General features: G+C 39.1%; 1 long non-coding RNA gene across 1 annotated transcript in view; it reads right to left on the reverse strand.

Moving 5' to 3' along the window:
- Nucleotides 1–3,780: 3,780 nt before the first annotated feature.
- Nucleotides 3,781–12,210, reverse strand: part of LOC102135541 (uncharacterized) — a 229,265-nt gene continuing 220,835 nt past the window's right edge. The window contains exon 4 of the long non-coding RNA XR_010579506.2: nt 3,781–4,847. This is a non-coding gene — a long non-coding RNA (uncharacterized lncRNA). The remainder of the gene's footprint in view (nt 4,848–12,210) is intronic.

Raw genomic sequence — 12,210 nt, forward strand, 5'->3', positions numbered from 1 at the left:
GGCAGTAATGAAACACCGGGATCAGGTGGCAGCAGCTTCAGCTCCTTTCACAGGACACCGAGCAAGAACGAAGACTCAAGGACACCATTCAGAGAAAAGCAGATGGTTTGTATCAAGGGCTTGGCTATGCTGAATCTCCCGTCAGCCACCGTAGTCTTGCAGAAACATTTCCAGCTACACAACTGGCCTCTTTCATGGAAGGACAGAACAGTTTATGGTAGAGATGCTCTGTAAACTATTTTTATAACTTTGAAGGACATTGGATATAATCTGTGAAGCAATGAAAGGTATGAGTGTTTTGCAGATTATCCCCCAACCTTAGCTTCCCATGAGTACCCCTTTTACAAGGCTGTGGTTTATGCTCCTTTGGGCATGGAGGTCGGGTCACTATTTTGGGAACTGACAACAATAACAGTCAACTTGACTGTGTTCATACTCTTGAGTGTATATAAGCAGCCACAAAATTTGGCTTCTTAATGTGAAATGACACCTGATATGAAACTGTCCCCTAAGGAGGCGTCAAACACAAAAATTCAGTGGAAGCTAGGAAGCACGGGTCCAGCTGAACGTGCACACTGAGCAAAGGCTTTTTCAAATGCAGTAAAAGGAACTCATACAAGTGAACTCTGTAATGAATGTAAATAGTCTACTATATGTTTTATTAGAAGAATGTCATTTGGGGCTTGAATGGTGGATAGAAAGTTTTCTAGAGGCCATGTCAAAAAAAATGCAAAAATATATAAAATAATTTCTAATGTTTATTTGGTGTTTGTGAAGATCCAGACACTATGTTAAATATTTTTCAAGCCTCATAGGTTCATAAAATAAATTATTTAAGGAAAGAAAGCACTATTATGATCTCCATTTTACCGTAAAGGAAACTGAAGCTTAGAAAGGCCAACTAACCAATGAATGCTTAACCCAGGTCTATCTGAATCTAGTTGCCTAAAATCTTACCCAACAGACATTGTTGAATATTTACCCATGATTTCAAAGCCAGGCATCATACTAAATGAAATTAAGAGATAATAACCTGGAAAATGTGGATAGCCAGAACCATTCCATTAAACAGCCAGTCAGAGCTGAGTTATACAAGGATTCAAAGAAATGTGTATGTGTGCTTCACACAGAAATTAATTTCAGAATAGCCAGTTTGTCAAAAATGATAGCACTTTTTTTTTTTTTTTTTTTTTTTTATACTGGAGTCTTACCCTGTGGCCCAGTCTGGAGTGCAATGGCATGATCTCCGCTCACTGCAACCTCTGCCTCCTGGGTTCAAGCAATTCTCCTGCCTCAGCCTCTCAAGTAGCTGGGATTACAGGTGCCCGACACCACGCCAGGCTAATTTTTGTGTATTTTTAGTACAGATGGGGTTTCACCATGTTGGCCAGGGTGGTTCTCGAACTCCTGGCCTCAGATGATCCACCCACCTTAGCCTCCCACAGTGCTGGGATTATAGGCACGAGCCACCATGCCTGGCCAGTACTCTTTTTGAAATACTAATTTTTAAAAATAGATGAACTGTGCCCTCACCCCCCCCCCCCCTTTTTTTTCCCTGCATTTTATCACAAGCTGATGGATCTATGCTGCACTACAAGCCCATTTCTTTCATCTACTCAGTGGTTTCTGATGACCTAACACTGTTAGGTAAAGGTGCATGTGTTGCCAGTAATTGTCCCACTAAGAATTACTTTAACTCATGTGGTTAGGAGTCAATACCTTCCCAGGAAAAGCACTGAGTGTGCTGGTGGAAGGCACGCACTTACTTATCAAGCAGCAGTTCTTGAGCAGCAATGCTTGCTGTAAAAGTGCTAATATTTATTTTCCACACTAGAGGACAGTGCTTGAAAGAGTAACAGTCCTTACCTCCAAGGTTAGGCAGCACCAAGACTGGAACAATCAGCCCATTGTTAGCTCCCCTAACCCAGGTGCAGAGCACATAAAGACTTTATTTCTTTGGCAGAAAAAAAGAGAAATAAGTATGTTTGCTGTAACATGTGGCAGAAATCAATGATGATGCTGTATTAACTTGCTGAGCACAGCAAAAGAGAAATGCCAGTAAAATTTACTAATCAGAATTGCCAAAGAATAAATGAAAGAAGACATCTTTATAAATGCAGGTGAAATCCTTTTACAATAAGCTCTTAAAGAAAGAATTTTTGTTGAAGCTGTGACCAAATGCTCAGAAAAATAATCTGTTGTTTTGGTTTGATTATCATTAGAATTTAGTGATTAAAAACTTATTTACATAAACATTTTGTTTTCTCTCATCAGTAGAATAGTCATACATGTTGTAGGGTACAAAACACAAGGCCCAAAACATATATGTGATGTTATTTGATGGTTAAGTTTTGCCCTTGGAAGCAGGAGATGAGTATTGGAGAGGGAGTGGTTAGTGGTGTTTGAAGATGGATTTAAATACTATAGAAACCCCTTTTGGTTTTACCTGCATGAATCTTCAAGCAAGAGTATCACTAACAACATAGAGTGTCAAAAGGGAGGTATTGTTTCCTTAAGCCATAATTAAAGACAGTCCCTGGCCTTGAACTTTACTTGAACAAGAACTATCAGGACCCTGAAGGATTAACTCAGCATTCATGCTTTTCAAAAGGCGCTGATGCCAGTAAGGAAGAGGAGGAATACGATTTCACCGAAGGGCACCAAATCCAAGACTTCTCATTGTTCCTGGAGCCAGCCCCGGTGATTCACCAATCAGCCAGTGGAAGGGGCTCTGTTTTACTGAACTGAGGTGGGTGTAGTACCCTCTACTTCCCCATTCTCACATCTGACCCCTTTCTACTTCCACTGTTACCCTCATCTGCTGTTTATATTGATTGCCTACAGTGTCACAGAATTGAAAAATATTGGGGAGCCCAGCACAGTCCTGGGTACTACAGCAGATTACACCAATTTTAAATCTTTTCCCTGCCCTGAAGGATATATGGGTACACTCGGTAATATAAAAGCTTACAGTCTCGTGGAGAAGATGCCCCCATACCCAATCAACCATCCCTCTGCTAGCGCGAGAACAGCCGTGTTTGAGCAGCGTTAGGTATTCACTCCTATTCACTTCCTACTCCTGAGCTGAGGACACAGTCCTGGGAACCGTGACCCCAAGATTTCTTTTTTTTTTTTTTCTTTTTTTTTTTTTTTGAGACGGAGTCACCCTCTGTCGCCCAGGCTGGAGTGCAGTGGCGCGATCTCGGCTCACTGCAAGCTCCGCCTCCCGGGTTCACGCCATTCTCCTGCCTCAGCCTCCCGAGTAGCTGGGACTACAGGCGCCCGCCACCCCACTATTTTTTTTATTTGTATTTTTAGTGGAGACGTGGTTTCACTATGTTGGCCAGACTGGTCTCAAACTCCTGACCTCGTGATTCACCCACCTCGGCCTCCCAAAGTGACTCCAAGATTTCTAACAAAAATCACCACAGTCTGGAATATCGAGAATTGTGTTCAGCCCTCTGTAGCTGCGTGACCCTCTCCGGCCCTGCCCGAGACAACTAACCACTCTGTACAACACAGTTTTCCTCTCTGCAGAATGAAATTACAGATGTAACCACATCACGGGATTAGTGTGTGGGTGGACAGGAAACAAGGGCGGGAACAACCCTGATGCCCGTCACAGAGCTCTTTCTGTTATGGATCCTTCATGAGCTCATAAACGTCACTAATTTCAAAGGAATAGGCTTTATTCAGCCTTCATTTGGGATGTACAAAATTTCGACCCCAGAGAGAGACCTGATTATTCACATTCCAAAGGATCTTCAACTTTAAAAGCCTAACGCAGGATTTTTTTTTTTTTTTTTTTTTTTTTTTTTAATGAATTAGCTGGAGTCGTAGAATACTAGCTCTGGTTTAGATATTAGAGCTCTTTTAGGTAGTCTCCTGGTGCTCCACCTCCACATATAAATAAGGAAATAGCAATTGGGATGTTTTCCTTGGGCTAAAAGCAATTTTTTGGAAGAGCTGGTCTTAAAACCAAATCTTCTGATTCTCAGCCCAGTTGGTTGGTCAGCTGATAACTGCAAACACAAGATTAGAATCAGATATACATAATGATAAAGTGGCCTAAAACCATCACATTATTCAGTGAGATTTGCTTATTAAAGAAATCTACATTATACACCCATTCAGAAATATATTTATAAGAAATACTGAAGTACAAACAGCAAGAGTAACCAAAAATGTGTGCACAAATGCAACCAACATCAATATGCCATCACCAGCTAACCAGGTTATTTCTAGTCTTATCAAAATCAACACAGCAATAAAATGTCTCCTTGTTCTTTCAACCTCCTTATTAAAATGCATTAAATTTGTTTTTTTCATATATAGAAAGATAAGGTTATTAATTACAGGAACTGCTTATCAGCAAAATGTAAAATAGCAGGAGAGTCATTTGATGGTTTAGCTAAGAAGAAAAAGGGATAATGGGAAGAAAGAAATTCAGATGAAAGAAGTTGAAGGAAATGAATATTAAATTTATATTCATAAAGGATTTAATTTTTTAAATTGAAACATTTCCTACAAAGAATTCACATATTTTAAAAGAAAGTTGATTATGAAGTACACAAGTATGTATGTATGTAAATTGCCATTAAAATTAAAAGAATAAACTGTTGTATACTTTACTAGATCTTTTACAAATAAAAAGGATCACCTCACCTCCAGAATGGTCCTGGCAAGATTGCAGGTAGCTGGGGTCAGCAAAGGTGTGAGGGAGAGGAGATCTCAGCATCTACTCCAAATGCCTGGCTTGGATTCCTATATAACCTTGTTGATAACTGGAGTTTTGGGGAATCTTAGGTTTTAAGAACTTCATTTCACAGGTACTTAAAATTAATATCCTGTAAATAGAAGGTAGAGGATTATCTTCTCACCAGAAAGCAGAAAAATGCAGCAGTCAATTCTATCAACATAGCCTGTATTTGGAGCACGGCTTTTAAACAGGCAGCCAGCTCTCTGCTGTTGTGTTGTCTTGCCTGTCAATCAAAGTGCTTGGGAAATGGATTCTCAACGTTATGTGTCAGTCAATAACCTCAGTCTTGAAACAGAAGAACATAACAAGACTGGATTTATTTGCATTTAATTTCAATGAATTTACATGTCATGGTCACAGGTTTTAATTTCCTTCACAAAATAAATTAATGGAAGTCACTTGTAGAGTACTGATATGAACAAAGGTTTTCAGCCTAATTTATCTGAAATAAACATATAAATTTAGTAAATTTAAGCACAACCCCTAATTTAGAGGAACAGATAGACACTAGGTATTTGGGAGTCATTATTCTTTTTTATTTTAGTAAGAAGTAATTTTTTTTTTTCTTTTTTGGAAATGGAGTCTTTTTTTTTTTTTTTTTTGAAATGGAGTCTTGGCTGTCGCCTAGGTTGGAGTGGTGCAGTGGTGTGATCTCTGCTCACTGCAACTTCCCAGATTCAAGCAATTCTCATGCCTCATGAGTAGCTGTGATTACAAGCATCTGCCACCACGCCCAGCTCATTTGTGTATTTTTAGTAGAGACAGGGTTTCAACATGTTGGCCAGGCTGGTCTCAAACTCCTGACCTCAAGTGATCCGCCCACCCCGGCCTCCCAAAGCGCTGGGATTACAGGCGTGAGCCACCGCACCAGGTCAGTACGAAGTAGTATCTTTAATATTTGGTGTTGATGAAGGAGGAGTTTAAATTCACAAAGCCTTATGGGGAAGCAGCAGCTTTTGCAGAATATAATATTCTGTTTATACGATCTATCAATCCACCTATCTATCTATCTTCTATTTATTGAGTAGTTTTCCAAAACCTTTTCAGATATAGAACACTTAAAAAAAAAAAAAAAAAAAAACTCGTCTGAAAAGGTCAGATTAAAAACAAAGTGTTCTGGCTGTGTTTGGGGTGAAGCCCGTGCCCAGGCCCACTCTGCTGCATCCTCACTTGTGGGTTGAAAGGAGAGACGTGTGTCTGGGAAAGGGACAGTACTGGCTGAAGGAATTGCTGTGACCCCCTGGCAGCCGCTCTTGGCAATCTCAGGAGGAAATGCCTGCAAACCAGGCTGTGTAACAATAGCCAAACAGACTACTTCAGCCTTTGCCAACACCAGAAATAAAGAATTCATTATGACTAATTAATTAATAAAATATGCAATGCTTCCTTTAAGGCTGTCCTGACTGGAAACACTGCAACAAAATTGGAAAACACACTAAACCATGAGTCCCATGTGTTAAACATCCCCCAAATCATATCTGATAAATAAAAAAGAATACCTTCTAAGCCAGTGAAGGGTTGAATATTTCAGGAAGGATCCATTGTTAACCAGTTGAAAAGAAGATACCTCAATTATATTCCATACTGCAGTGGGAAGCATTTTAATTTGAATTTATTTTTTAAAAAACCTATTTTGGCTATGGTTCAATACTTGTATAGTTGGCCAAGTGCTGTTTAATCATGTATTTGAGTCAGTTGGTTGGGGACTGTAAGCTCTCAGAGGACGGGACTCAGCTGCTTAACTTCAGTCCTCTGCCAACTGCTCTATGTTGTCAGGTGCCTAGGGATGGCCTTGCAGCCAGAACTTTTTCTGTGACTTCCTTTTCCTCTTCATTCTCTCTCTGGTCCCCATTCAGACTTTTTAATAAGAGCAAACCACTTCCCTCTATAGAAAGATTCCATCTGCAGAACTTTCCCATTGAGCATCTGTCACGCATAACCAAAAATTTTATAAAATGCAGAGGATGTTTGACTTTGGCCAAAACCATTCTAAGAGACTTTGAAGTTATGGAGGCTCCACTAGTTGTACTCCACTAGAAAAGTCTGGTTTCTTTTTTAATGACACATTGAACCCTAAAACTAGCTCATCAGATCATTCAAATAGCCTGGCCAATTAGATGTTACAGTCCCAGTAACAACATTTTATAGTAAATGTCAGAAAAGATAGGTGGATAGATGAGTTATGATTCTCTATGACAAATGGAACGAGGTTGAGTATCTTCTTAAACATGGGCTCAACTTTCCTCTGAAACCTTTGCAAATGATATTTGATTGCCATCTAAATCAGAAACAATGATGTTACCAAATATCCATTCTTTAATTGCTGCTTCATGCTAGGGAGTCCTTGTGCTTTCAAAAATCCCTTCCAGTTTCCAGGAAAAAGGATCATTCTTTGAACTTTACATGTCTCTTAGTAAATTTGAATCACTGCTTTGGTCCTAGACATTATCGCAGTTTTCAATTCTTTGTCAATCAAATCAACCCTAAATAAATTTCTCTTCTTACATGTATGTATTGGGAAGGATGGAGTACCAGATGGGGGAAGGCTACTGAAATAGAATGTCGCTTAATCTCAGATATCAGCATCCTTAAAGCTTCAAATGAGCACTTACTTGGAATAATTGGTAATCCATTGACTCATTCACTAATTCATTCCATAGATGTTTATTGTGTGTTTGAGATCTACCAGGCACTGGACCAGGTTTGGCTAATAATGAACATAACGCATCTCCTTTCCTCAAAGTTAGTGCTACAGACACAGAGATAAACAATAAGGACTGATCATGTGCAGACGACAAGGCACAGGATCCTGAGGGGAAACACAGAAGGGAGACCTAAAGCAGTCTTAGAGAGGAGGGCGGCACTGAGATGAGCCAGCCTGGGGAAGGTGGGTGTGAGAGAATAGCAAAAGGTGAGAAGGGAGAGAGAATCATGTACCAGGTTTTGAAGGGCTTTATGCATCAAAGTAATTTATCTGATCTTAATCTGTTTTTGCCTTTCTCAGACTTTGATATCCTGGTGTCCATATTGCAACACCACAGGATAAACAAGAAATATCTTCCTGGAGCATTGTTTTTGCTAAGTGGTGAGTAATTTAAAATATTTATTACTAAAGAAGTAGAGTGCAAAATCTGCATACATTTGTAAGATAAATTATAAAACTCCTAAGATATTTTGTACTTGTGACAGGTAACTTCAGATCCCAGGCCTGCTCTCTCCTTTGCCATTGGGGAAATGCTTGTGGAAAAGTTTGCAAAGTGGATTGTAATGGGGAGCTACTTAAGAGTTTTAAGGAGACCAATGACAGGAGCCAGTTTGCAGTTTAGAAAGACTTCAGCCTGCTAGGCAGATAACAATCTAGAGAAGGGTGAGAGTGGAAGCAAGAATCTCTGCTCAGAGGCTATTGCAGTCACAGATACGAGAAATATACTGGCTTTAACTAGGGTGGCAGCAACAGGGATTTTAAAAAGTGATTTGCAAGACATTAAAGCAATAGCATCAATGAGAGTTTTTGATTCATTCATGTAATTAATAAACTTTTACAGGGTTTATAGGTAACAATGCCTATGTTCTAGGCGTTGTTCTAGGTTCACAGTAGGGAATAACACAGAAAAGAACTCTACCTTCTTGAGGCTCATATTCTAGAGAAAAGAGACAGATGACACAAAGTAAACCAGCAATTAACCCAATAGTATAAATCAGTGATAAATGTCCCAGTGGAAATGAATTGAGCAATGTGATGATTCCATGGGGAGCAGATAAGGTGGTCAGAAATGGGATTTGGAGAGTGAAAAGCGAAGAAAGCAAACATGATGAGTGAATGACAGTGTGCTATACGGAGACATGGAACATAAGAAGAAAGGAATATTTGAGAGGGAATGAATGATACTGAGTTCAGTTTGGGAGATCCAGGAGAAGATGTCCATAAGAGAATTGCCTTGGAATCTGTGCTTAAAATATAAAGAGATAGATACATAGATAGATATATAGATATATAGATATAAAATACATGCTCACATACAAACACACAAGTACCACATGGAGTCACTTCAGAGATGGGGAAGTACTGAATCTAAAGATATGAAAACGGCAGCAATAGGAAATGAGGGCACAGCCCCAGAGACCTCTTGAGCAGGTGTGGGGTTGAGATGAACGATAATGTGCTTTCATTAGCTAACGAGCATCATCTTAGCTAATACATGCTATGTATGCAATAAATAGCACGTTCTCTGACATTCAGTAGATATAATCAATGGTTTGATGGTTTCATTTGGTACATGTTCTATTCTGCTTTTATTAGTGGAAATAACTCCAAGAGTATGCATGGAGAAGTCAGTGGAGCAGTTTGGGCTCTTTTTTGGAGTGTGCTCTACGCATGACTTCCACCCTGCCCACCTGAACTGAAAAAAAGGCACCTGCACAGTCCCTAAAGAGACTCCAAGCTATAATGAGGCCCATGCCCAGCAACAGAGGGAAGCCATTAAGATAATGAGAGACTCTGGTGTTCTTCCTTGCAGGAGCCGCAGTTAGAGAATTTAAAACCCCAAATTTCAAGGATGTGTTACCACTGAAAAATTCCATTTTTTTTTCTTTCTAGACAATGTGAGACAATAAAACCCCAGTGTGAAAAAGGAGGAAGTTCAAGAAACCTTTTCTGGGAAGAAGTGGAGGAACAGTACATAAACAACCTTTTTTCTTTTTCACCCTGCAAGAGTCCTTCCACCACAGCTGAATGTCTTTCTTCAACTGCTATTGCTTAATAATCTTACTATTTACATTGACCTTTCAGTTGGTCGTTTGGCTGGAGACAGTTTTCTGTGGGGCAGATTTAGCTAAGATCTGCCTGCTGGTTTATACTAAAATCCTGCATAATTATAAAAGCCACAGACCTCACTTTTGGAGTCTTCCAACATCAACATTGAAGAACACTCCATCTTCCAAAAAAAAACCAAACATGTTTCTGCATGAAAGGCCACTTTGAGCAAATGAAAGTATCTGACATGCAGCTCTAAATAGGTCTTTTCACGGGTTATCCCATTACAGTAAATGGAAATGAGTTATTCTTTCTTAGGCATGGGGTGATATGTTAAGAGTGGGTTTAAAAACCATAGTGTGCTGGCCAAAGCCTGAAAGACAGGCGTCTTAGGAGAATGTTGATCTGTTAATTGGCTACTCAGGGAACAGAACTAGAAAACAGGGTCTATTAAAAGACCATATTTAAAATAGATGACAGGCTTACTCAAAAGCCATATACCCGAATTGAATGTGGGAATGTGATTATCTTTGTGTTTTTGTATTTTTGTTATATGTTCACAGTGTTGCAGTGTCAGGAGATTCCTGGCACATGCCCCAACTCTGAGGCTGTTTCTATACTTGTCTAGGCTGCAGTGCCACAGACAGCAAAAACCTCCTAATTTTCTAAGTCTAGACAGGAGCGAATATCCAGTGACCAATATGTGTGATTATTTGTAGTTTCTTTCTAGGAACAAAAAAATCAGAGTTTATAAATACAATTTTATAATCGTACCTTTCCAAAACAGAGAACTGGATATAACTGTCAACTTTTTTCAGCGGCTCACACCTGTAATCCCAGCACTTTGGGAGGCCAAGGCGGGTGGATCACTGGAGGCCAGGAGTTTGAGACCAGCCTGTCCAACATGGTGAAACCCTGTCTCTACTAAAAATACACAAATTAGCCAGGTGTGGTGATGTGTGCCTGTAATCCCAGCTGCTCACAAGGCTGAGACAGGCAAACCACTTGAACCTGGGAGGCCACGTTTGCAGTAAGCCGAGATTGCGTCACTGCACTCCAGCCTGGACCACAGAGATGCCATCTCAAAAAAAGAAAGGAAGAATGAATGAAATGAAAGCCAAGCAGATGAATAATTGAGGGTTACTCCATGTCAGTCTCACATTAGGCTGACATTTTTAAAACAGTTTTAATTTGATATTCAAAACAAATAAAAAGATAGGTAGCATTTCAAGTTTAAAGAGATGAGGAAATTGAAAAAAAAGGTCATTTGTCTAATGTCATTTGACAGAGGCAGGAAGAATATTCCAACTTGGGATCCTTGAATTCTAAAGACTTTTTGTTGTGTTTAGTTTTTGTATGTGTGTATGTATGACTCTTATTATGCCTCTCTATCCCCTTACAGAAGCCAGTGAAAGAATAAAATAAATAAATTCAAAGAAGACCTACAGTAAGAGAGACAGTGCTGTGTGCGCAGAGACAGCTGACCCTTCTCAGGGCAGAGAGATGCCTACTGGTTGACTTTTTCTTGGTGAATTCATCAGTGTTTAGGTCCTTGCAAGCTTAAAAATTTAAACTGGTCTATATTCCAAAGTTGGTCCGGTTAGATTATATTCTTCTCTTTCGCTCAAACATCAAAAAGATGTATATAAAAGCAGAAAAATCTTTAAATTTATACAATGAGAATTACAACACCCAAGATGAATGGGCCATCACATTAACCTGACTAGCACATTCTCTTACCATCCATGTAAAGATAAGATTCACGGGATGCCACGTTATGATCAGAACATATGAGATTTTGTGTGTTATTTAAAAAAAACACATACCTTATGAGACTCCAGTAGCCACCTACACAATTGGGAATTGATTACTAAGCTGACTATACCAAGATCTGAGTCAGTCTTGAATACCAAGATCTAAATTACCAATGTTTGCCTCTGGCGCTCCATTTCCGACAATGCCTCTCTAGCTAAATAATCTCTCTCTAATTTACTATGTTAGTAGAATTAATCAGGCTATTGACAATCCTTGAGGCCAGAAACCACTTTTGATATTTTTTAGGTTTCTTGAAATATATTTATGTTTAGTCATTACATGTTCACAGCTCAACCTTCAGAGAATAGCCTAAAGTTAGGATTAACTTTATCCATATCTAGCCCCTCTGACCCCACCTGGGGAGAAAAAAAAACATTAGAGGACTTCAGCTATACCTGGAACAAAAATATCCAATTTTCTTTGGGTTGACATAATCAATTGGAAAATAAACAAAAACTGAAATAATAGTAATTCTACATGCAAATGATACAATTCACTTGGCACAACTGTCCCTTAATCTGATGCCTAATTGAGAAAAATATCAGGCAGCTCATTTAGAGCATAAAACTATCATTCTGGAGAAAATTTTTCTCATGAGTAATTAAACAAAATTTAAATAAAAATGCTGCCACCAAGTAAATTTGTTAAATTGTGCTTTTACTGTATCAGGGCCTCAATTTAATTGTCATCTGTCTGTAAATACTAGAGAAGAATTTGCCATCAGTTTAAGAACATAATGACTGGCTGTTTTCCAGATATAATTACTCCAAAACAGGACAGCATTGTGTAGACTGCAAACACTTGCACAAAGGATATGGTTTATGTATGAGGTAACGTAAGGGCATGAAAGAGGAAAGACTACTTTTAAACCCATTACGAATAT

Source organism: Macaca fascicularis, chromosome 11 (assembly GCF_037993035.2).
Source record: "Macaca fascicularis isolate 582-1 chromosome 11, T2T-MFA8v1.1".
Classification (NCBI taxonomy): Eukaryota; Metazoa; Chordata; class Mammalia; order Primates; family Cercopithecidae; genus Macaca; species Macaca fascicularis.